The following is a 23,961-nucleotide window of genomic DNA, read 5'->3' as shown; positions in this document are numbered from 1 at the left end:
GGCTTGAGTTAAAAGGTACTCTTTCAAAAACACTGAATGGATTAGACCAGAGCAACGAGTTCCTCTGCATCAGCACTGCATATTTTGCATGTATTTCATCATTTCACTTCTTCTTCTTCTTCTTGTGTTTAATTATGACTTGTGCAATAAAGAAAATGCAAAACATATGTGCTAGTAGCTTTCGTCCGCTTTATTTTGGCACTCCAGCGATGCATCGTTTTCAGATTCTTACATCAGTAAACTTGTTTAAGTTAAATTGTTTGGATCAAACTGGTCAATTTTTTATTCCTGGCAAAGAAAGCTGTTGTCTGCAACATACAAACCGATTGCTTTTTTCTGAGATTTCTATAATGGGGCTTGCATGTCGATATGAAGGGAAGGATAAAGGCGATGGTGTAAATTTGAGCAACAGAGGTGGCAGGCAATTAGTTTAGCAGAAACGAGGCAAAGGAGAAAAAAAGAAACGAGGCAAAGATTAAGAACATCAAAACTCGGTATCATCTGGTGTTCTCATTAGAGCGGAGTTGCTTCTGATCAGTTTTCCCAGCAGCATTTCTTTGAAGCAACACTTAAGAGTAGGGCTGGGCGATATGACCCAAAATTCATATCTCGATATTTTTTAGCTGGATGGCGATATAAGATATATATCTCGATTTTTTTTTTTTTTAAGCCATAAGTTAAGAACAAAAAGAGAGTTCTTAGTCACACTGTGTCCCAGATGTCACACGGGCACTTTTATTTACATACAGCGTAGATATTACTCAAAAATAAATTATCAGCATATATTAAATAATCATGGTCCATAAATAAAAGAAAACAATGTTGTTTTTGTGCATAACAAAAAGCTCACAATTGTGCAGTCAAAATGTAAACTAATAGACGCTGAGCATAATAACAAAGAGACAGATTTCACAGCTGCACCACGTCTCTGAACAGGTGCCATTTGTGGTCCTTATACACACACTGTACGTATCACTCCGCGAGGCTCCTCCTCTGTAGCCGTAATTCTCCGACAATCCATCAAGCGGTGCAGCTCCGTAGCTTAGCAAAGTCATATTAAAACATTTTTTGACAGATTGCTGAGCGCTGTGTACCACATAAAATCGGTTCGCGGTCAGTAAGCACAACCAGAATTCATACATAAGGCGCACTGTCGATTTTTGAGAAAAGGAAAGGATTTTAGCCCGTGCAGCCCCTCTGGGCTGCATGTCGTTAGCGCGGTTAGCTCGCTAACACGTTGACGCCATCCAGCCCCACGCACGGTAACTCGCTAACGGAGATTTTCCGCTTTCATCTTGTCATTGCCTGCAGGTGAAGCTATGGGGGAGTTGTGTTCAGTGCAGGAGAGGCGAGGCCGAGTAACGTTGCGTAGAGACAAAAGTGGACGAAAGAGAGGCAAACCTGCGGCTCCACAAGTATAATTATAACGTAACATAGACTATATCGATATAAACGATATTGTCACATCTTATATCTCGTATGAAAATATATCGATATTTTTTAAAAACTCGATATATCGCCCAGCCCTACTTAAGAGGTTTATCACATACATCATCTCTGATTGCCACTGCTGCAGCTTGTTTCCATTAGGGCACCAAGATAGTTACTTGATAGTTACTAAAGTAACTAAAAGGTCTCCCGGGGACGGATAAACATTATGTAAGTGGGTCAGTAAGTAGAGGGGATAAATGATGCAAAGTCTTAATAACAGGGTGGTCGAAACTGGCAACAACTTTATAGGTTTATATATACCACTGCAATTAGCAAAACTGCTAGATATTTAGATCAAAACATCAACCTCTAGGAGTGGGCAATTTATTATTAGGCAATTAAGGATCAAACAGTTGGTTACGTGAAGGTTTGCCACGTGACTTTTCCAAATCCGATGTAAGATTTCATGGACTGAACCAAAAAAGCAGCTCAGTTGTGAAGATTTAATGACATTTGTTAGAGTTTTGTCTTCCTCTGACCTAAAAATTTCCTCACTCTCTGGAAAGGATTGTTCATTCTCTAAGTGTAATAGAGGTTTTTAAATCACTACTTTTTTCCCAAAAGAGAACATAGCTGAGATATGCTCCTACTCCCACTCTGGAAAATCAATTTATTCCAAACCGTTCTCAGGTCACAAGTTCATAGTAGCAATTTCCTGAAGTTTTCGTGAATGCAGGCAGGAAATAAGACGGAGGCAACGATTAAATTCACTGGGTTTTGGCTATGTGGATGCGATTTAATTCCAAGGCACCTCGCAAAAACAAAGTAACCCAGAGCTTTTAAATCTAATTATCAGGAGGCCATGCAGCCCACCGGTGGCCTTGACAAAGGCCTCTCTTCCTAGACTGGGAAGCATTTATTATTTCTATTCTTTTAAATTTTTTTCCCATTTGGAACAGCAGAACTACTTTCACTGAACAATAACTCTGTGACAATCAGACTTATCATTAAAAAGGAACAATTTACACCTGGAAAAGACAAACGGTATAGATCAAATTGAGTTGGATTGAGATTTTACTCACTGTGTGATATAATTATACACGCCTTTCCTCTCAGTTTGACAATTGAGCGTCTGACAAAAACACTGAGCAATATGCCTCCATAATGTTGCCCCTCGAGAATAGAGAGGTCTCACAGGGAGCAATAGGCATTATGTAACGGGTAAGGAAGTACAGCTGACAAATATCGTCTCTGGTTCATCCAGAGTAATGAAACACCAAGGAAATAAATTAATCCAAACTGGCAGGAACTTGTATATTTTCACCTAGAGCTGGGCGATATGAGATTTTTTCATATCACGATATGTTTTTTTCATTTCAGGCGATAACGATATCTATCACGATATAAGCCAAATAACTATATTTGTAAGATTTAAATGTGCCGTTGCTCACAAGTAAAATGTGAAATAATCAGCAGCTTGTTTTGATTTAAATATTTATTTCTCATAATAAGTTCAACAGGGTAGATGTACTTAAGGAACATGAGACTTTTTCAGATAAATAAAGGCAAATATTGCAAACTACACAAAAGGCAGCCGCTAAAGCGTTTAAGTTTCAAAATAGAACAAACGAAACAGACTAAATTGTCAATTCCACTTAGAAACAAAATATTAATTCTAAAAATAAATCTTAGTTTGTTTTACAGAAGAACAGACAAAACTGACTAACTTTTGTCAATATCAAATAAACTGAGAACTAAAAGGAAATTCTCAATCTCTCCTTGTTGTATAGCTGAGCTTTTCAAACAGTTTTAACAGTTACTTTAGTCTGACAAAAGCCGAATGACGAATTAGCGCTTCCAGTCAGAGACTGAGGCTACGTCCACACGTACACGGGTATTTTTGAAAACGGAGATTTTCCGTTTTCGTTTTAAAAAATAATCCCGTCCACACATAAAGGCAGAAATGAAGGAAAACGCTGCTATGAACATGCCAAAGCAGCAGGTGGCGCTAGATTCCTAACCGTGCAGAAATGTTGGCCAATCAGAAGTCTAGAAGCCTCGGTGGGAAAAAGTAAACAAAGCTGGGGCATAGAAGCAGAACCGAGTCGTATGTGTGGACGGACAGTAACTGTGTGTATATGTAAGCATTTAAACACTGCAGAGAGTAGAATTAACAGTAACAGTATTGTAGAAGTTAATTTCACCGAAACAATAACGTGGCGCACAGTGTGACGCATGCACCAGTTTATTGTATTTCCAGACTTGCTTTCGGCACAATTTGCAGTGCACGCTACTCTGTTTTTTGTCAGACTTGAAATAGCCGAAATACCTTCACACTACGGAACTTCTATGGCTCTTCCGTTCGACAATCTCTCCGGCATTGGAACCATCATCTGTTTTCTCTTCGGTCACGCTCGGTTGATTTTTCTAGTCGGCACACTCATTTCCTCCATTACGCGCTGGCTCCATTACCCGCTGGCTGCTTCCCAAACAAACACACGTGCGGCTTGGCACTTGTGCTGTACGTAACAAGTCACGCGACGTGACGCTGCGGCTGTGATTGGTTCGGCTCTGCGCTACTTAATTTGGCTGACCTTTTTTTTTTTTTTTTTTTTAAGAGGACAAGAGCGGCGAGGTCTATCGCGATAGCTTAATTTCTCTATCGAGTAAAAGTTATATCGCGATACATATCGTTATCGTTCTATCGCCCAGCTCTATTTTCACCTAAAAATAATTCCCAAACATACAGTGTTTCTGCCAGCAATATTTTATTCTAGTGAGCGTGGAACAGAATAAACCGTGTTACCACATGGATAGGTGTGATAGCGGAAATCTAGGATTGCATTATTTGCTACAAATAGAAACAAACAAACAAAAAAAGTACTGTGCTTATAGATATTTGTTTTTAATGAGTCTAGTACTAGAAGACTCATCCTAACACGGCACAACAACTAAAGGATAGCACGGTATCACTATATTTCAAAACTAATACATCTATGTAATAGAGTCCCAGCAGAAAACTGGGTCATCCTTTCAAAGTCACAATTTTATGTTCAAAAAGGACCTCGGAGTTACTTTAAAAAGGCTGTTGTGACATACACCCATGTCTAACCCTAACCATAACCATAACCCTAAAATTAAATGAAATTGTGTTGATACTAAAGATAAGATAATACCCTAAATAACTGGGAGGTTCTTTTTTTGGGGGGGGTGTCCACTTTTGTACATTTTGACCTTCATTTCAAAGTTTCCTGACCACAGTAATTAAGTAGTCACACATTGACATGAATAAACTCTCTACCTGAAGTATTGGCGGTCGAAACAGCTACTGACTGTGGATGATAAAGTGATGTTAAACGTCAACAACACTCAAGCGGCTGCTTCATCATCAACACTATCACTATCATCCTAACTGTAAGCTGTCTGCATTACAATTGGCAGCATTGTGCATCACTGTCATACGAGACATAGCAGATCCATCAGAGGAGAATGGATCGCTTCTCATGTGAAGTGACAACATGAAAGAAAATATAAAATATTAACACAGACTTTAAGTGATCTACCCCTGATTCGACTTGGACCCCAATCGTTCTACCTGTTAAAGAGAGCTACTGTAGATTAGTGACACTGATTAAAATCCCTTTCTAATTCTCTTTAATGTCATCCACTGAACACCAGGAAACAGTAGTTACCTGATAAATCAATAAACCTTGTACTGCTTTGTACAGCAAAGTAAATTGCATTGAATGTGAATTTATGGCAGCATCAGTGAATACTTGCCTCTTACTCGGTTTTGACCTTTGAGTTCTAATTGAATACCTTACTGGCTGACTGTCAGTGAAATACAGGTAAAGTTCTCACAGACAGGTTTCTACATTTTCTTACAGTTTCATGTAAATATTGCAAAATAACTACAAAACAAAAAGTAGCACACTATTAAAGATCCACCAATTGTAAAATTCTGGGTCGATAGAAGTGCAACAAGCCTGTAAACCAAAAATAATTCAGCTGATAGTAAATTTACTTCCACGTTGTGATCTGTTTTAAAGTCTTTTAGCTCATCATCATGCAATTTTGCACATCTAGCCAATGTAAAATTGATGCGACAGGTAAATATCTTAAATAACTTACAACAGCAAATGCTGTCTTACATAGTCGACACGGACGATATCCATGGATCAGCGCATCTCTTTACACGACAGCTAAAACTTTTTGTGCCTGTGTGGGGTTTTTTGTGTGCTCCAGCTCTTTTCACACAGCGCGAAGACATGCTTGTTAAGTCCACCAGTGATTTTAAATTAGCTGTAGGTGTGAATGAGAGTGTACAAGCTTATCTGTCTCTGCCTGTTAGTCTGACAGAGTGGCAGCCTGTTCGGGATGTGCACCACTTCTTGCCCAATAAAAGGCGGGATAGGCTCCACTTCCAAAAAACGGTGAGTCTGATAAGTGGGTAAGAAAAATGATGACTAGAAGAATCAGACTAGTTAGTTCAATATTTACTGTCTGTAAGGTAAGTTAAACGCATGGTGGTTCAACAGATTTTAGTTCAGCTCCCAATAAACCCAAATATTACTGCATACCATGGAACAGCAGCATCTTTTATGAAACCAATCATTTCAGACAGCCTTGCCCTGACCAGCAGCAGTGGAATATGGCTTAATTGCCCTTTTCTTAAGAAAAGCTTTTTAAGTAATAGCTTTTGAAAATACTCAATTCTTAAGCAAAGAGTAGGAGGTTGTATTGTACAAGCCATTTACAAAAGCTTATTACAAAACCTTCTTCTGATTGCATCTAATGCTGTCCTTCACACACACAGGTCCCCACTCATTCAAAGCCTCCAGTAAATGTTGCTGTGAAAAACAATCAATACCTAAATTTGGCAGATACGCATTTGATCACATTTATCAAACAGATAGGAAATGCCACTCAAGGATGTAAATAAAAGAAGTCAAATAAAACTGTAGTTTGTTCTCGTTACACAGCTGCTGTAACGAGCTGCTGTTTGTTTCCTTGTAATCACAAAGCATTACAAGGAAACAAAATTCATGCGAACACATTTATCATTAAACCTAGTGCACTACTTGGCAGTCGCACATGTGTTAACACGCTTAAGTTGAAAGCTTCCCTGTGATATTTACACTTCACGCACAGTTGATAAAGGCCAATATTGTGGTTATATAGTTTAAATGTAAACAGGGCACTACCCTAATGATCATCAGTGTTGTTTCAAGGACGATTTTAAACTGACTGTTTCATGCAGAAAGCCCAGTAACTGAGACATTAGTTGTGTATGATTACACAAATGCATTAATTATGGAACAGAGGGAGGGGAAAGAAATGTATTACTATTATACAATCATTAGGTACGACCATAATTCCAAAAAAGGTGGGATAAGCTATGAAATATAAATAAAAGCAGAATGTAATTATTTGCTAATCTCATAAATGCATATTTATTTCACAAAACACCCCAACTGAAACTCAGTATTAGATGTCAATGATGTTCAGGCACCGAATCACTGCATGGGCTCAGGAACATCTCCAGAACAGAGATCACTGTCAGCGAACACAGTTTTCCAGTTTTCCAGCCACATACGCAGGTTAAAGCTCTATCATGCAATTAAGAAGCTATATGTGAGCGTGAGGCTGGTATCTGCCATTGAAAATGGGCTGTGGCAAAGTGGAAACTGATCTGTGGTCAGAAAGATAGAAATTTTACATTCATCTTGGAAAATATGGACATTGAATCCTTCAGACTAAACATGAGAGCGATCTTCCAGCTTATTATCAGAACACGGTCCAATCAAATGCTCTGTATAATAGGACATCGACTATGTCAAGCAATCTGGCTATTCACATTCACAATGCCCAAACCAACTCAGTCTATTCAGGTTTGGCTTAACCAGTACATGAATTCCTATTACTCTTTGTGATCAATATATATCTGTATGTGATCAAAGATGTTATCACAAAGAGGATAAGGTCTATCAACACAGCAGGAAAACATCATCAAATGATGACATAAGCATGCTGAAGGCTTATGGTAACTATGTGCAGTCATTTCAGTTCAGCATTAATCTCAACTGCAGCGTTGCTGTCACTTACAGTTGCGCCACAATCTGTGTGTGTGTCTGTGTGTGTTTGTGTATATAAGACATACTTAGGATTCTTCTAAAATTGCTACTGTTCTCTGCTAACTCGCCTTTGATAAATGCCTGACTGACTCCTTTGAGGTAAAGAAAGTCTTTTCACACATGGCTAGTTCGTTTTGAAGAGCAATGCTTTGTGTTTAAGAATAAATCACTCAGTACTGATAATGGTTTGCAAGGAAGAATAACATCCATCCATCCATTCGCTTCCGCTTATCCTTTTCAGGGTCGAACCAGTGAGCCAGACAACTAAAAGTGCTGCCCATAACAGCGGTTAACACAAATCCAGAAGCATCCTACTGAGGAATAAAAATAAAGTTCAGGGCTGCAAACTGTTTGCTTCTTGCTTCTTCTTTAATGGACAATTGACAATTTCACCGATTCTGAAGTGCATTTTACTCCTTTTATCAGGGACCAAAGATTGAAAACAGTAGTCATTTGGAGTGTGACCCACAACCACACACACACACACACACACACACACACATAAACACACACAAACACTCTTTCTAGAACTGTCACTATAGAAAAAACAATTCCTTCAGTTTAACCCATAATAAAATCAAAGGAAGAACCTCTTCATGCAGAGCCCAGTTCCTGTGTGGCTCAAATGGCTCACATAGGCTCAAAGCAGATCAAGAAATGCCAATTTAAACACTAATTCCTGCAGTTCAGAGGAGGATCAGCCTAGCTCTCCTCCCAGTAGAATCAGAGAGTTGGGCCCTGCTTCCTGCTCCAAGCCCTGAGCTAACACGAACATAGACACAGCTGGATTTATTTAGACACTTTTTCCACTGCATTGCCATGCATATGAAACATTTTGTTTGTACCATCTGATATTTGGAAGACGTTTATTCTACACTCCAACAATTATCCTCAACTGTAAGAGGTGCATTATGTAAGGTTATAACATCCATATTCCTTAACGGTTAACCAGCTGGAAAAATATACTTTTATTAAACGGGGCGATTGTGGCTCAAGAGTTGGGAGTTTGCCTTGTAATCGGAAGGTTGCCGGTTCGAGCCCCGGCTTGGACAGTCTTGGTCGTTGTGTCCTTGGGCAAGACACTTCACCCGTTGCCTACTGGTGGTGGTCAGAGGGCCCGGTGGCGCCAGTGTCCGGCAGCCTCGCCTCTGTCAGTGCGCCCCAGGGTGGCTGTGGCTACAATGTAGCTGCCATCACCAGTGTGTGAATGTGTGTGTGAATGGGTGGATGACTGGATATGTAAAGCGCTTTGGGGTCCTTAGGGACCAGTAAAGCGCTATATAAATACAGACCATTTACCATTAATATTGTAAGAGACTGCACACACCTCAAAAGTATCTTGTTACATAGTCCATACTGTGGAGATATCATTTGGAGGTAGAACATGACACATATTTTCAGTTTATAATCACGTTCCATCCAGTTATTCTTACTTGGATCTCACACGGATGTTTGTTGTGGTTCCCACAGGAATCCCACAGGGTTTGGGGTGATTTACAGATATCAAATAGCTCAGACGTTAGCATCTCACAAACTCTATATTGAGGCTCAAACTGCTAAGCACTTGTAGCCAATTAAAATGACAAAGAAACATTCTGAGATGTGTACAAAGTTTTTGTTTTCTCTAATGCAAAAAAATACCTTAGTTGTTTGACACTTAGTTGTTCATTATGCTGGAATTTCTGGGTCCTTAATAACCAAATCAAAATGCTGCTGGGTGAATACTTCAAATCAGACAATGCATCCTGTTGACAGTGAGTGATCTCACATGAAGTCTTGCCCTGGCTGAGATTTGAAGTAATCGACAGGGTAGGCTCTTAATGGGATGTTGATAGGGCTAATCCAAAGAATGGCCTTTAAACTCTCTGCAGGGCAAAGAAAACAAAACCCTGTGCCGCAATTAAGTAAACACCAGTTTAGAGTGTTAAGTACTGCATTGGTAACATGTGCCCGTGTCATTTTGGAACACTGGAAGGACTCTCATATTCCAACGCTTAAAATGTGGAAAGACAGAATGATTGGGAATGTTGCATGCGAAAAGATGCTGGGAAAAATACATCATGTGACAGAAGCTGCGCTGGAACAGTGGGACAATTTTTGCACCTACATGTCTACCTGACTTGGACATTTGAGTTTAATACAACATATGTTAAAACCTCACTTGTTTTGTTTTGTTTTGTTGTGTTTTTTTTTTTTTAATTTATTTATTTTTGTTATTTATTTTGTTTGTTTGTTTTTGTTTGTTTGCTTCTTGCTTTTGGTTGTTGCATCTCTGTATTTGCTGTTATAAAATGCAAAATCTAATAAATACTTGAATTATAAAAAAAAAAAGAAAACAAAACCCTGGCAGGCAATAGCTGACACCGCTAGTTGCAGTAAGCAAGCGTGTTTTATTAATAAAAACAACGCGTTTGTTGTCATTTTTCAAGACATGGCTTTGAGGGGTGAAAAGGTTTCACAAAGGACGCAGGATTTCCTTAAGAACTTGTGTTTGGCTGAAACGACAGCCTAAGCTTCAAAATGCCTAACGTCAACAAAGCCCTTTCAGTTGGTCAAAATTTCTCTTTATACATCACAAAACTTTAGAGAACATTTTTAACAAGGACCCACGGGTGGCATATTTTCATCCTGACTTAAATTAGCATTAAACCAATGCAAATACCATTTTTAACTACTTTTAACCCCCTGGTTTTCTAATGCATTCTTGTGCAGAACCTGACATTGAAGAACAAAATATTTTTTTCTAACCATCCACTCTGCATTCTCCTAGCTATCCAGCCTCAAACATGTCTGAAATGAGATCCAAGAAGCAGCTTTGGTTAACTCTACAAATGTCAATGAGATGAAGGAACAAGAAAAACATCTGTGAAAACAAAGTCAATTCATCTTTTTAGGATTCTATTGACATGCATCTTTAGTCTTTGTGATAAAGGAATCAATTTTTATCTGCATCAATAGTTCACTGCTGCGCACTGACATTTAAACCTCCATAATGGACGACAACTCAGCAGAGTACACACAGGGACACTTCTGCATCTATAAGACATGGCTGTCACTACACAATGAAATGTTTAAACTGTTGAAGTGTAATTGTACCCCACAGACAAAAATCAGGGCATGAATACAGAAATTGGTGGTGAAAGGGGAAAAAAACAGTTGCAAAGGGCAAGCAGAACATTTTAATAAAGATGAATCTGTCATTTTAAAGGGCTTTCATTATGACTTCCTTCTTGGTTTCATATGCATAATGTTAGATAAGGATTAGTGTGTAAGAATGGTCTATTCCTGATCACTGCAATAAATTCCTGCAGCTGCACTCCTGTTTTATTCATATCTATTATACTGTATGCATTTACATTATTTATAGTGCATTTCAGTATGACTTCTAAACTACACTGCACTCCCTTTTCCAACCCCCTCAGGAAAGTACTCAGGGTAATAATGCTGGAATCTGTTCTTAATGTCTTTATTTTGTTCTCAGCCGACAATATTAATTTAGAATCATATTCCTCTTTGGTACCATGTTCACTTTTGGTGCTGAGTTATTATTAACAGTGTGCTGGGGTGGGAGATATATAAGCAACAGGACTTCCTATTCATCTGCCCATCTAATTAGTCAGCTTGTGTGTGTGTGTGTGTTTGTGCAATTATAGCCAAGAAGCAGTTGGAAAAGTGCAGTAATGCAAATGCCACACACAGTAAGGCAGAAATGAATATAATGCCTTTGTAGTGATGTGGATCTGCAAAATGGCTAAACTCATACATACAAAACTCCTCTAGCCAGTGTCTTGAGGTTGAAATCCAACCTGCAATTGTGAGGTCAGACTGTAAGAGGTCAATGGCAGACGGTCTAAAAGCACCTAATCAACTCTCACAGATCCCTAATTACATGTGACAGGAAGAGGTTCAAATTAGGGGGGGAAACTCTTTTAAAACAGCCGCACAAAAAAAGGCTAGATGAGCTAATTGAGCTTTTGTGCACAAGAACAAGTACTACAGGATTCAAAGAAGAAAAAAGCAACAGTAGCATCTGAGCTAAATGCTTTGCCTGCACTGAAAATAACAGGGATTTTTTTTTTAGTATGTGCCTACGAGAATATAAAAAATACAGTGAGTTGTTGTTTCTCAGGAAAGGAAAAATTTATCAGCTGGCAAATCCTTGAAGAAAATTACAAAATTAAAGTGACTCTTTGTTATTCCATGGAAATGCCACAACTCTGGCATTACAATTAGTTATCCAGCAGAACACAGCATGATTATAAACAACTCACCGCCAACAAACTGGGCCCCTCACTGTTGCAGGCTTTTCAACAGCATGAATGGAGTAACTGCTATGACTTTTAACTACAACATACCTAAATGATGGACGTGCTTGTGAAAAATATGCCCAATGTATTTCCCTGAGTACTAGAGGAAACTAACTCCCCACGATTGATTTAATGGCAAAAATTTGAGCAACACAGATGAACCTCGTGATGGGAAGTTAGAAGGAAGCATCGACGTGTCTGCCATTACTCGGATCTTCACAGGCAGCGCTGTCGATGCTTCACACGGTGTGGATCTTTTCCAGTTGAATTACGGCACCAGATGGAGCCAAATACATCGATCTCTGATAATATCCCCGCAGCTCCGGGTACTGCTCTAAGATATAAATTTTACAAAGTGACAGATCAGGCTAATAAATGGAAAACACTATGACACTATTTCAGAGAAATAGTTTTTTTTTTCTAGTCTCAGCATTCTGGGACTTCATTACTTACAACACCTGAAGAGTGCATGACAGCGCTTCATTTGTCACAGATAAAGCCAGAACACAAACTAACTCGCAGGTGTGCCTATGAGTTTAGACTTTATAATGATACACTGTCTAAACTAAGCTGTAGGTAGACACGTGAATAACTCTCGTTTCATGAGAGTTGCTATGAAGAGCATGCAGACTTGTGCTTGTGTGTGTGGGTGTGTTTGTGTGTGCAGTCTGCCTGTATGCACACAGTTAGTAATTTGCCCACCATGTGTAACCCCCACTACCTTGAAAGATGATGCATTCCCACTCGCGGGAATGATGAGCCAGCCTAACGTTTAACTGCTCTGCACTGTAGTCTAGACTAATGCACTGTACAAAGCCTCATATTAGTCATGAGAAGAGTATAAATTTTATTCTAGTGGTCTGTCTTTTTTAACTTCTAATACTATTGTGTGTTTGTTTTAGCCAAACTAAACCAGAACCAAATATGACAGCACAGACCCAAAGACGCAGGCCGAATACATGAACGAACACATGTACAATAACACCCATCTACACAGAAGGCTCATCCACTGTTGCACAATGGTTTAAAACTCTCCATCCTTCCAGGGGTCTAGCATTGCAGAGGCTATAAATAATCATAGGAGATTATTGGGTGTGGTGGCAGACAGCCTGATTCATCTCACAACCTTTATCAAGCCGGTTGACTGCTTCAGGCTGGGATGGGAGGGGGGATTTTTCAACTTTTTCAAACACAAATTGAAAACGGATAAAGAGACTTCTACTGCAATAAAATAGAACGAAGGCTCAAAAGTTTATTAAAAAAGTAAATATGTAGCTTTTTTAGTTCAAGTTTTTTTCTGGATGTGAGGTGGAAGGTCCCATTGGGGGTAACAGGGAGGGATGTACCAATTTTCTTGAAGGTGTGATCTGCTAATACTGATTTTTGCCGATTTTCTGTCAAAGAACTACAAATATTTTTCTTAAATAAAGAGTATTGTTTTAATAATAAAGAAATTATAAACTTAACATTAAGTTACAGAATCTTCTCTCAGGTAAACAGCTCTCTATTTTCTTTTCATTCTTTGTTTCGATAATTTACTGTAAGTCCTCTGGTCTTTTCATTGCTCATACCGAGGCTCATACCAAAGCTGCTGCCTTGTGGCTAGGTCTGAGCTCTGGACAGCTTTAGCTTCTTTAAAATGCCGATGTTCAGTTTGGTGAAAGCGATCTGATCATGTTTATTGTTAAATTATTGTTATTGTTTATTGTTATTATTTCTTTTATTGTTATTGTTAAATGCTGTGTGAATGCATGACACGGGCCGGCTTGCGAGACTGACCGGCTGCTCACCAGTCAGAGCCGAGCACACTTGGAAACTAGCCAAGAAAACTGCAGTCCAAGAAGAATGATTAGGAGATATCGGGGAAGAGCAAAACAAAACATTTTCAAAATAAAATGCTTACATATAGACCCTCCAAATATGATTGATTTTGTATCTGCCGAAGGCCTAGCCTTTGACTGCCTTTCTTTGCTGCCTGTCACAGTGGTCACACAATTTTAAACAGAACTCATAAATGTGGTTAAAGAGTGGGGGACGGTGGACCAACCAAGAAGCATCAAAGCAGCAGTCATACCACTTTTGGGCAGGTACGGTCAGAGTCAAGCTGCAGACTCACTGTCCAGGCAGCTAAATGCACAATTAGCCATTGCTGAATCCTCTTAAAGCCATTATTAGGACATTGCAGCACAGCACACTATGAACAACGGGGCATGTTGCCCCATAAAAATACTAGTCTTTATAAATAAATGCTTATTTATAAAATGCCATAAATGCTTTTGTACATGATTTATTGTCATCTGTAGTGTTTGAAAACTTTTCCTGTGGAAATCTTCCAGATTTTTACTGTATGAATATTATAAGAAAGCACAATGTAACTTTCTAGTGACAACATATAATGACTAACATTTTTGCAATATCAGTGATACTGCAAAATATCAGCGATATTGCAAAATATCAGCGATATTAGTTTGAATCTTCACTGTCATGTCAGGTCAGGAAGACAGAAACATTAACAGGTGGTTGTACTAAACAATTTACTCGAACTGTAAATCACTCGAGTAATTTAAGCTGACGTTTCACTGAGCACACAGACACAAAGCAGATTATCTAAACGCAGCCAAATTAATAAAGTGTAAGAGAAGAACCGTCCTCATTTATTATAAGCCACTTCAAATGGCGCAAGCATGGAAGGAAAGCTCAGAGCAGGGGGATGGACTCATAACCTGAAACTGGCAGGGTGAGCACAGAATAAAAGCAGCATGAATGCAAGTTAGGTAAGAGTAGCTAAACAGACTCCTTGACCTCTAACAGAAAAGGCTGGCTGAGATGAAGGCAGAATTGTAAAGTATACGGGAAAGATCCGAAGGAATCGTTAAAAAGAGAAACGATGGGACACGATGTGGCGCGGTGCAAAAAGTAAAAACTGTAGAACAGAAGAAAATAATGGCTGGGCATGACTGATGAGAATCACGATAAAAGTTTAATGACCCCTGCAGTTAAATGGGGTAATGAAAAAGAGCCCAAAAAGGAGAACTTAATTACAAAGGCCTGTGTCAGCCTTTGGTCCTCCGCTTCAGACTGTATTTCCTGTACTGTTCCTTCAGCTCCCTCAGCTGCGGTCAGCTGGCCAGAGAAACAGCTCATTGTGGTTTCTACAGCATGCACACAAACAGGACATTACTCTCCGCAGCCATCCACTGAGTGGGTCTATGTGGGTGGGTGTGTGTGAATATGCGGGGAGGTGTGCACCACAGAGCTGGAAGTGCTCCAAGATATCACTACAGCTTTACTGCCACTTACATAACTGGGCCTTCTTTTCTCTTTCTTATTCCCTAATTTCTTCTTGTTCACTCAAAATGATGTTTTTTTTTCTCGTTTTCTTGCTTTCACAGTCTCCACCTCAGTTCTCCCACTCTGACAGTACGTTTAGCTCCAGCATCTCTGCATACTTGTTAACACGAGGACTGAGCAACGCCTGTTGCGAGGGCTTCATACTTCACTGTCACAGCAGCATGCAACAAATGCCAAGGCAGCAAGAGCTGACAGTTACTCTGTGGTTTTGAGAAATTGCATTAGCCCACATAGGCAAAGAGAGCACAGCTATGGAGAAACTGCCTCACAGTGTGCTGCTGAAATCAACCACATCCTTTGACAATGTTGCAAACACAAGGTAGAGTAAGGAAAGCAGGTCTACTGATGCAAATAACAAGGTCATGTGATTGTGGTGCCTTTAAATGCAAACAGCTTTGGACTAATGTTGACTTAGTGCCGTCGCAGTCCTGGAAAAGGATGTGTAATTTTTCACAGTGTAATTTTCTTTGAGAAGACTCAAAGACATGTACTTATCAGCTAAATTCATTTGTAATTTATAAGCAGATCTAATATATCGCAAGATGTGGCACATTGGCTTTGGCAGTTTTATCCGATATCAATTTTCACCGAGAAGCTAAGAAGTGAAGGCTGGCAGATGGAAGGGGGGTAAAAAATGTGAACTTGGTAACTTTTACTTCCCAACAGATTGCATTAAGGTCTGCCAACTTGGGCACATTTGAGACATGTCACTTCAGAGCAGATGATGGACGGGCTGCGGAATTTGATCCCTGCGCTCGTGAGATTGTGTGCGTCTTCCCTGTGTCTATCTATGGCAGCCTATAACTTCCTGTGGCAGAAAATAAAAAAAAATAATGGGAGCGCAGGAAGAAGGAAATTGGTGTCAAGGAAATGCTAAGTGATTGCGTGTCAGGAAATGGGCGTGTCCCGGTTCCATCTTCATAACAGCCAGCTGCCTGGATAAGTAGTTGACATTAAAGGCAGATTAATCACGTGATAGAGCAATGCGATATGAAGCCGCGCGGGACGTGGGACGCCAATGGCGCTCACTGAGGCTTGTTTGGAATTAGGTGGTTTTGAATGTGTTTACATTTTTTCACTGCACATGTATCCCATTTAACATTTTGGAATTGGAAATAGAAGAGCTTTAGTGACATTTGGAGACTGTTGGAAAAAGCGTAGCAAGCGCCTTTAACATTACCTGAGGCACTTAGGTAATGTTAAAGGTAATGTTTCTAAGCTTGTTTTGTTGTGCTAGAAAATTTTCTTGTTCAAAAGTGAAGTTGTTTGTTTGTTTTTTATTGGGTGATTTTCTAATTACACACTCAAAATAGTCTTTTTCAAGCTCCAGATTCTGAAAATTGTGTAGCGACTCAGCAAGCCATTAGAAGATGATTCCCTGCACTTAAAGCACATACTGTATAAAAATAAATTTGTTAGCATGACACCCCTTGACACTCCTTTCACTCAGAATGGAGTGAAAGGAGTTCACGAAAGGAACAAATCATGCATTCGCTGTCAACTGCAAACACTTGGTGAAGCTTCGCGCACACACACTTGTTTTGCATTGATTCACGTGCACACAAAACAAAAGCAGACGACGTTCACAGTCTGTGAAGTGACTGCGCTGCTTCTCGCTGATTCATGCCCATGTGTGAAAAAAGCACTGGCCTTTATTATTTTTATGGAAAATATGACATGAGCTACAAGGCATGTAAACAATCTGTGCCACAATGGCCACTTCGAGCGATCGCAAGTTCACACCCCATGCGCACCATATCCATTCGCGCGCGGCACTCTCGCTTTCTCACTGTCTACCACGCAGACACGCGTGCGCGCACAGTCGGTACTGCTGATTGTGTCACCCTTTAACCACCACTGACAAAGGAAGCGTGCGGTGGCTGGTGCTAAATGGTGTGACGAGTGGAGGGGGGAGGGGGCAGGCAGGGAAGGCGGGGTGAAGGAGAAAGATGAGGGTGATGATATTCTAAAATTAGCAGGCTGTGCGAAAGTGACAGATGACCTCATGCTGGTTGTCACCTTACTTTGCCACAGAAATCAGGTCATCTGTCAGACCCCTCTATCCTCTCCTCCCCTATCCTCCCGCTTCCATCTTTTTCGCCTGTATCTTTCTTCTCCTCGTGTTTCATCTCCTGCCGAAAAATATCCAAATTACTTTCTCTTTTGGATTTCACACTGGCCAACGGATTTGGCTGAAAAAAATGAAACTGTCCAGCCAGCATTTTCATTAATATGGAGATCCAAGGGAGAAATATAAATAAATAGTAATCATAACTTTTTAGTTGAACACTGTATGTTTATTAAGCTGTTTGGCCTTAAAAAGTTTTTCTCTCGTATAAGCACGAAACCGAGTTTTTTTTCTCTCCACACTACAGTCACTATTAACAACCTGTTCAACCCCCACACAACTACACAACCCTCTAACTATACCCTCACACACACACAAACACACACCCAACACACACAAACTGCACATCATTATCACCCCACCGCCTTTCTGAGCAAAGTTCATTTCTAATAGGAGAGGCGCCATAAAAGTGGTACACAATGCAGCAGGTATTTTCTAAGGCCAAGACGCCTGGGGAGAAGCCAGAGCTCTGCCAAGACAATTCTGCTGCCTTACTGTGCTACCAATTCACTGCTCCGTCCTGCATTATGTGTCACTCATCCATGTCCCTTGAGGCTGTAAAGGTTCAACCTTCATGCTAAAGTGCTGGAATAAAAGCAGCAGTAGGAGCACAAAAGCAGGTGGACAAAAAGGAGAGATGGCAGGCTATAGGTTTGATTGTGATGTCAGCAGTAATTGCGTAGGGGATACTACATCAAACACCCGCCTGAACCGAAATCAATCGATTTGCGAAGGAGTGAGCGGCGTTCACCTATGGCTTTTGTTAATTTCAGAAGGAATGATGCAGAAAGTCATAGCTGGCAGGTTTGGTAGCATTTCATGAAGTCCACCTTGCCATTAAGTGGTTCTTATTTAACTCTTTATGCACCGATTCACTTCATCCTATAAACAGATATCGACATATAAATATGTAGAATCTGTAGGGTTTTGTTTGATTTAAACAAAATCAGTGAAAAAACAATGGACGCTGAACTGAACAGGAAGTCTTGAACCTGAGTCGATAATCCTCTACATGGATGTCCCAGCTAAACTGGAAGTTCAAATATTGGCTGTTGCCCTGAGAGAGTCGGTGTATCCATATAAATGGCCCATCCTGTATAGGTGAAGAATGGAGAGAGATTAAGTATTTATATCTTTACTAGCAGTAATCCATTTAAGTCATAAATAGCTTTCACATCGGCAGAAAGCTGCTGTCAGCTTGCTTACTGCTACAGCTGTGACACTCAAAGTATTTCCCTAAGCCCCACCTACTGCCAGGCACTCGTGTTTTTTACGGTGCTTGAGCGGGAAGAAGGACAATAGCCACTCATGATCAATGTAAATACAGTTCCTCTGATACTAAATGAAAAGTAGAATTTGGCTTAGCTTTTCATCTTTCTTCATCACAGTGGCTAAAACAAATGTATGATTAAAACATTTGTGAATTAGACAAATCATATGTGACAAAGTCTTGAGCTACTTGTCATTTTTTAAAAAGTGGTCTTTAGCTGTAGTTCTCCAGGCTTTCTGAAGGGCTTTCAAAGTATGTCTTTGGACATTGGCTGCTTTTTCACTCATTTTTAGTCTAGTCCTTGTATCACAACAGTTTCTCCTTTTTTTCAAGAGACGACACAGTGTTGTGTCTACACAAAGAACTACTTTTACATTCCCATTTCTTTAGTTGAATCTAAGAAGACTGCCAAAGATAACACAGTTTGAAAGATGTAAAATAAAACAAATGCATTCCCACAGAGCTAGAGGCCCAAGGCTTGGCATGTCTCAGCATAGTGCGTAACATGTCCTTGCAATTGCACAGTAAAACAGCACATTACTGTATTATATGGTGCTTATATGACAAGTGTGCAATGTGTATTAAATTTCATCAGCAAAGTAAAGACAGAACTGCTTGACTTTCCCAGTGAGCTGGTATTTTCTATGTGCTTAAACCTTTAACACATGTAAGCCTATGACTGTTATTTAAACCAGCCTTCAAGCTGACTTGCAAACAGTTCCAAGTTTATGTCATCTCTGGTCACCGTTGTGATTAGATTAAAACACTTATGTTCTCCAGTTAATCATTAACCATGATTATCATCAGCATATAGGATGCTACTCGTAATCACAAAGTACAGCTGGAAATGCTGATTTTTCAAGTTTTTGATAGGAATCACCACAGCTGTTCCAGTTTCATTCTGAGGGGAATATCAGAGTCAAATTTAATCACTTTATGCAAGCATTTACAAAAGAGCATATATCTATCAATCTCATGTTGGGAGTAAAAGCTTAGTCCTAAAGACAGAAAAAGCCACTGTATGGAAAGATGAATCATTCAGTAAAGCATTACTATTGGTAGCTCTGTTTAATTAGCAGCACTGAAAATCATTCAAATATATGAAATGTGAAGTCTTAGTAATAACCTGCAACATCTTATTATCAGTGGCTCTGTCATGTAATGTTTCCTTGACCAAACCTTAAAACAGGTCAGTGTTGGCATTTCTTCTGCAAATTATTTGTCCTGCATTCTTTTTCATAGGAAAAATCAAATGCCTTAAAGGAAGACACATTCATGCTTGGCAGAAACATCAACTGCTCAGCAACATAAACAGAAGAGAAGATGAGCAATTATCACAAGCTGTGAAGGAACCACTGTTACTCTCTTTCAGGAGAATCTTAAATATGATGCATTTTCATTTCTGTGTAGATGCCCGTGATATTTAAGCATTTCCTTATCTAAACCTTCAAAAGACACAAAAACGGTGCATCTTTGGGAGACTAAAAAGAGTTTTATTTCATTTAAATTAAAAAAAAAAACAGAAGGTGGCAGAAGGTGAGACAAATAGCAACAGTAGGTGTGTAACGCAATAGCCAGGATGTTTTATCTTAAAAGTTTAGTCAGACAGTCTGCTGTGTGAATCATTTTTATGGTATGACAAGATACTTTAATGGCCCTGTCTGTCAATATCATTCAGTCATAGACTGTACTGGAAAACTACCTTATATAAAATAATTAACCATGAAAACTGTATGTGTGTGTGATATAACCTAGAAAAGAGCTGAACTGTACAATAGGCCTCAGTCAGATCGGCTTAGAGACCAGTCAAAAAAACCCTGCTAACCTCTAGTCACTAAGAAGATATGTGTATTCCCTGACCGACTGGTAAACAAAGAACATTCACCTTAAAAGTAAAAGTTGTGCCTCACTGTTGTAACCAAGATATTTCAAAAGCCACAACTTTTATTTTGAAAGCTCACTACAGCTTGGTAAATAGGGTATGAGTGTTTGTAGACAAGTTGACAACTTCCATGCAAACAACTGCAGCAATCTTCGGGAGACCAAAGCAATTCAAAGGAGGGTTTGGATCTGTCTGCGAACAGTTTCACACTACCAACTTCCACCAACCTCCAGCACTCCCAGAGTACACACTTTACTTGTTTCCAGGAAATACGGGGTAATTAGCAATCGATTTCATGATGACTGGTAGCAACCTTCAGTAACCACTTGCTTGGTAGGACAATACATATTTTTCCTTGGCAACTGGGAAAAATGGTCACTGACTGCGATCTAGGCCTGTATGACTATGGGCTTAAATATGAGCCAATTTGTTAGTCCGACAACGAAAAAAAGCAATTTAAGTGTTAGTGAATATGAAGTAAGAGACCTTTCAATTCTAGAATGGAAAGTTATCAGCTGAGTTAGTGTTCATGCCAGTTACATGATGTCATGCCTCTCCAAAAAACTTCATATGGGTCTTCCAGACATATCCTTCCTCTCCAACAATATATTCGCTGAGGTCACAACAATACTGCACTCCATCATCTCTAATCCTTAGCAATGCGGATTAAACACAGGGATTATACAGTCATACAGACAGTAAACAACAAAGACGACAAGATGCCTGTATGCCTGGAAAAAAAGGCACTCACACACACACACACACACACACACACACACACAAACACACATTCGATTGTTTCTAACCACAGTTATGACAGGAACACCTCTCATAAGTGAATAAACAGCTCCAGAACCTTTTCCCCCTCACACTGTAGATCCACTATGACTCATTCCTAAAGGCCAACTCCCAAATGCTGACTCATGGTGTGGACAACAACAAGCATTTTAATGTCACTTTATGGGTCCATTTGCTTTTCAGAGAGACAGACAAATGCTCTGATTTAACATCTTTTAATGGGCACAGGATGTGACAGCAGCAATCCATTTACATTGAAACAAACAGACATGATGGGAAAGTGATAAAATAAAGCTAATTCTATTGTTTTAAATTCAAATCAACTTTATTTGCATAGCAACAAATTATATTATCTCGAGAGCACTACAGTAAGATCAAGCCTTTATATTAGTGTGGAGAGAAGCTTAAACACTAGGGCTGTTCGATATAACGATATATATCGGATGACGATATAAAAACGTCTATCGTTTCATTTTACGCTAACATAAACCTTTCACAATAAAGCTCAAGATCCTGTTGAGACTTTTCTGAATAAACTGAATCACGTGAAAGAGCAGATTATTTACGGATGAGAAGTAAAAAAGAGCTGCCAGGTGCTAAAGAATAAACCTTGGGCTCAAACGTTAGAACAGGCTTTTCCCCGCAGCACGCCGTGTAATAAATGCTCACAAAGAAAACGGTGGCTGTTACAACTTATGTCTAAAAATGTATCGTTTCATGCATCTGTTAAAACACTGGACTCCAGCTACATGACGCGCAGCTGAAAACACTTCCCGCAAGTCGAGCTGCCCGAGATTCACAGAATATGTTACATTTTTGTGATTTATATCGTTATCGGGACGATAGAATTCTTATACCGGAATATGAGATTTTGGACATATCGCACAGCCCTACTAAAGACCCTACTGTAATACAGCGAAAACCCCAATAAGCAGACAAGCCCTGTGAGCAAGCGCTTGGCGACAGTAGGAAGGAAAAACTCCCTTTTAACAGGAAGAAACCTCAGACAGGCTCAGCAATGGCTTAGAACCAGGCTCAGTGTGTGTTGATCATCAGTATGAAGACACACTGTAAATGACAACACTGTCCAAGGCTTGTGTAAGATAAATGCTTTCAATCAAAGGGTCACTGTCGATTACTATTTCAGCTACATCACCTATACCAATCATTGTTATATCAACCTTTCCTTAAACAGATATCTTCTTGTGTGTCAAGTAACTCCAAATAATCAGAATCAAAATACTTTAGAAATGTCCTTAGGGATTAACAAAGGGTGCATGGAAGACACCAGAGGCCCAAGCATTACTTCTTGGAACATATTAATAGATACAGAGCTCATCTGCTCAAGTGACCTGTCAAAAAAACAGATCAAACACTCCAAGTTCAAATGCTCTTCTTTTAAAATGCTGGATATAAAAGCCACTTTGCCTTAAGCACCACAAGTGAGTGTGAATAGTTCAGAGAGGTAGAAGTTGCGATGAGAATGGTGATTTCTGCTTGAAAGATTTTTTGGCGGTACCAGGTCTTGCAGTTGTTGCTATAGCAAGAGGGAGACATTAGTATAAGTAATGTTTTTTAAGTTATTTATGAGCACCGTGTCACTGTATGAAAGGTCACAGTTGTTTGTGCTATCCACTTTTTAAAAGTTGTCATAATGGGGCTCAGAAATATGTACCCATTTCTTTTGCATTATGATTTAATTTTGCACCTGCCTGCAGATGAAGTGTGGTTTGCACAGGATCGGGAGCAGCCTCGTCTTATATTTGGACTTACTAAGTATTAAATAGATCATTGTGAATTCCTAATATTCCATTTTTCCAGGTTTGTTGAAATTCCAGAGAGTCCACAATTGTTTTCCCATTTATCTAGAAATCTTATTTTCCAGTCACACTTCAGTCAGAGTTAGATTTTGCTTAATAAACAGACCCAAACACACAACACACGTTTTGAGAAAACCATTCTTTTTTTACATTGGCTCAAAGCCACTTAAGTCTCATCTTTTCTTTTTCGCAAATGGATTATAAAACACATCTGTGGCAGGATTAACTTGGTACTTAGATCATCTGTTAACAAATGGAACCTTTTAAAAGGGATTGCATTTTGATTTCCTACAGACAGAAGCAGATTTATCTGTTTATACAGGGTAAAAGCAAACTGCACGTCCATTAATCCTTTCTGTTCTACACTATGTGATAAACACTGAGAACTTTATACCTCTGAAGCCATGCAAGGGGAAGCGGACTCATCCCCAGTCACTGATTTGCAGATCATTAATTTGTGTGTTAATCATTTACTGCAGTCCAATCTTCTCAACATAACATGAAGCTACTTTTTAATTCAAACTCCCAAACTATACTCGTCCGCAGGCTTTAAAAATGTGTTATGAAAGTAAAACTGCTAAAACTTCATTTGACCAAACCAAGCACTTCGATCAAATGTAAGAAAGTCTTCAACATTTAGACTGAAATCTGAACAAATTCAAGATTCATTCCAATAAAAACTTTTATTCAGGAAAAAGTCCTTCTGACAAGAAATGCGTTTTAAAGGCGGATTCATCTTACAATTCATCTCACTGGCCTTCTTATTCCCCTTCAAACACAGACAATCTTTTCAGCATCAGCTGATAAAGTCTGTTTATTGAAGGTGAAGCTCACAGACAG

General features: G+C 39.4%; 1 protein-coding gene across 7 annotated transcripts in view; it reads right to left on the bottom strand.

The window, feature by feature from the left end:
- The window catches only part of prkcaa (protein kinase C, alpha, a), a 145,686-nt gene that overhangs the window by 98,406 nt on the left and 23,319 nt on the right, over positions 1–23,961 (bottom strand). The window lies entirely within an intron of this gene.

Source organism: Diplotaxodon limnothrissa, linkage group LG6, assembly GCF_057381915.1.
Source record: "Diplotaxodon limnothrissa isolate DT_005_m linkage group LG6, D_limnothrissa_male_GT1.1, whole genome shotgun sequence".
In the NCBI taxonomy this organism is placed as follows: Eukaryota; Metazoa; Chordata; class Actinopteri; order Cichliformes; family Cichlidae; genus Diplotaxodon; species Diplotaxodon limnothrissa.
The sequence above is the reverse complement of the archived record's forward strand: the minus strand, read 5'-3'. Positions and strand labels throughout refer to the sequence as shown.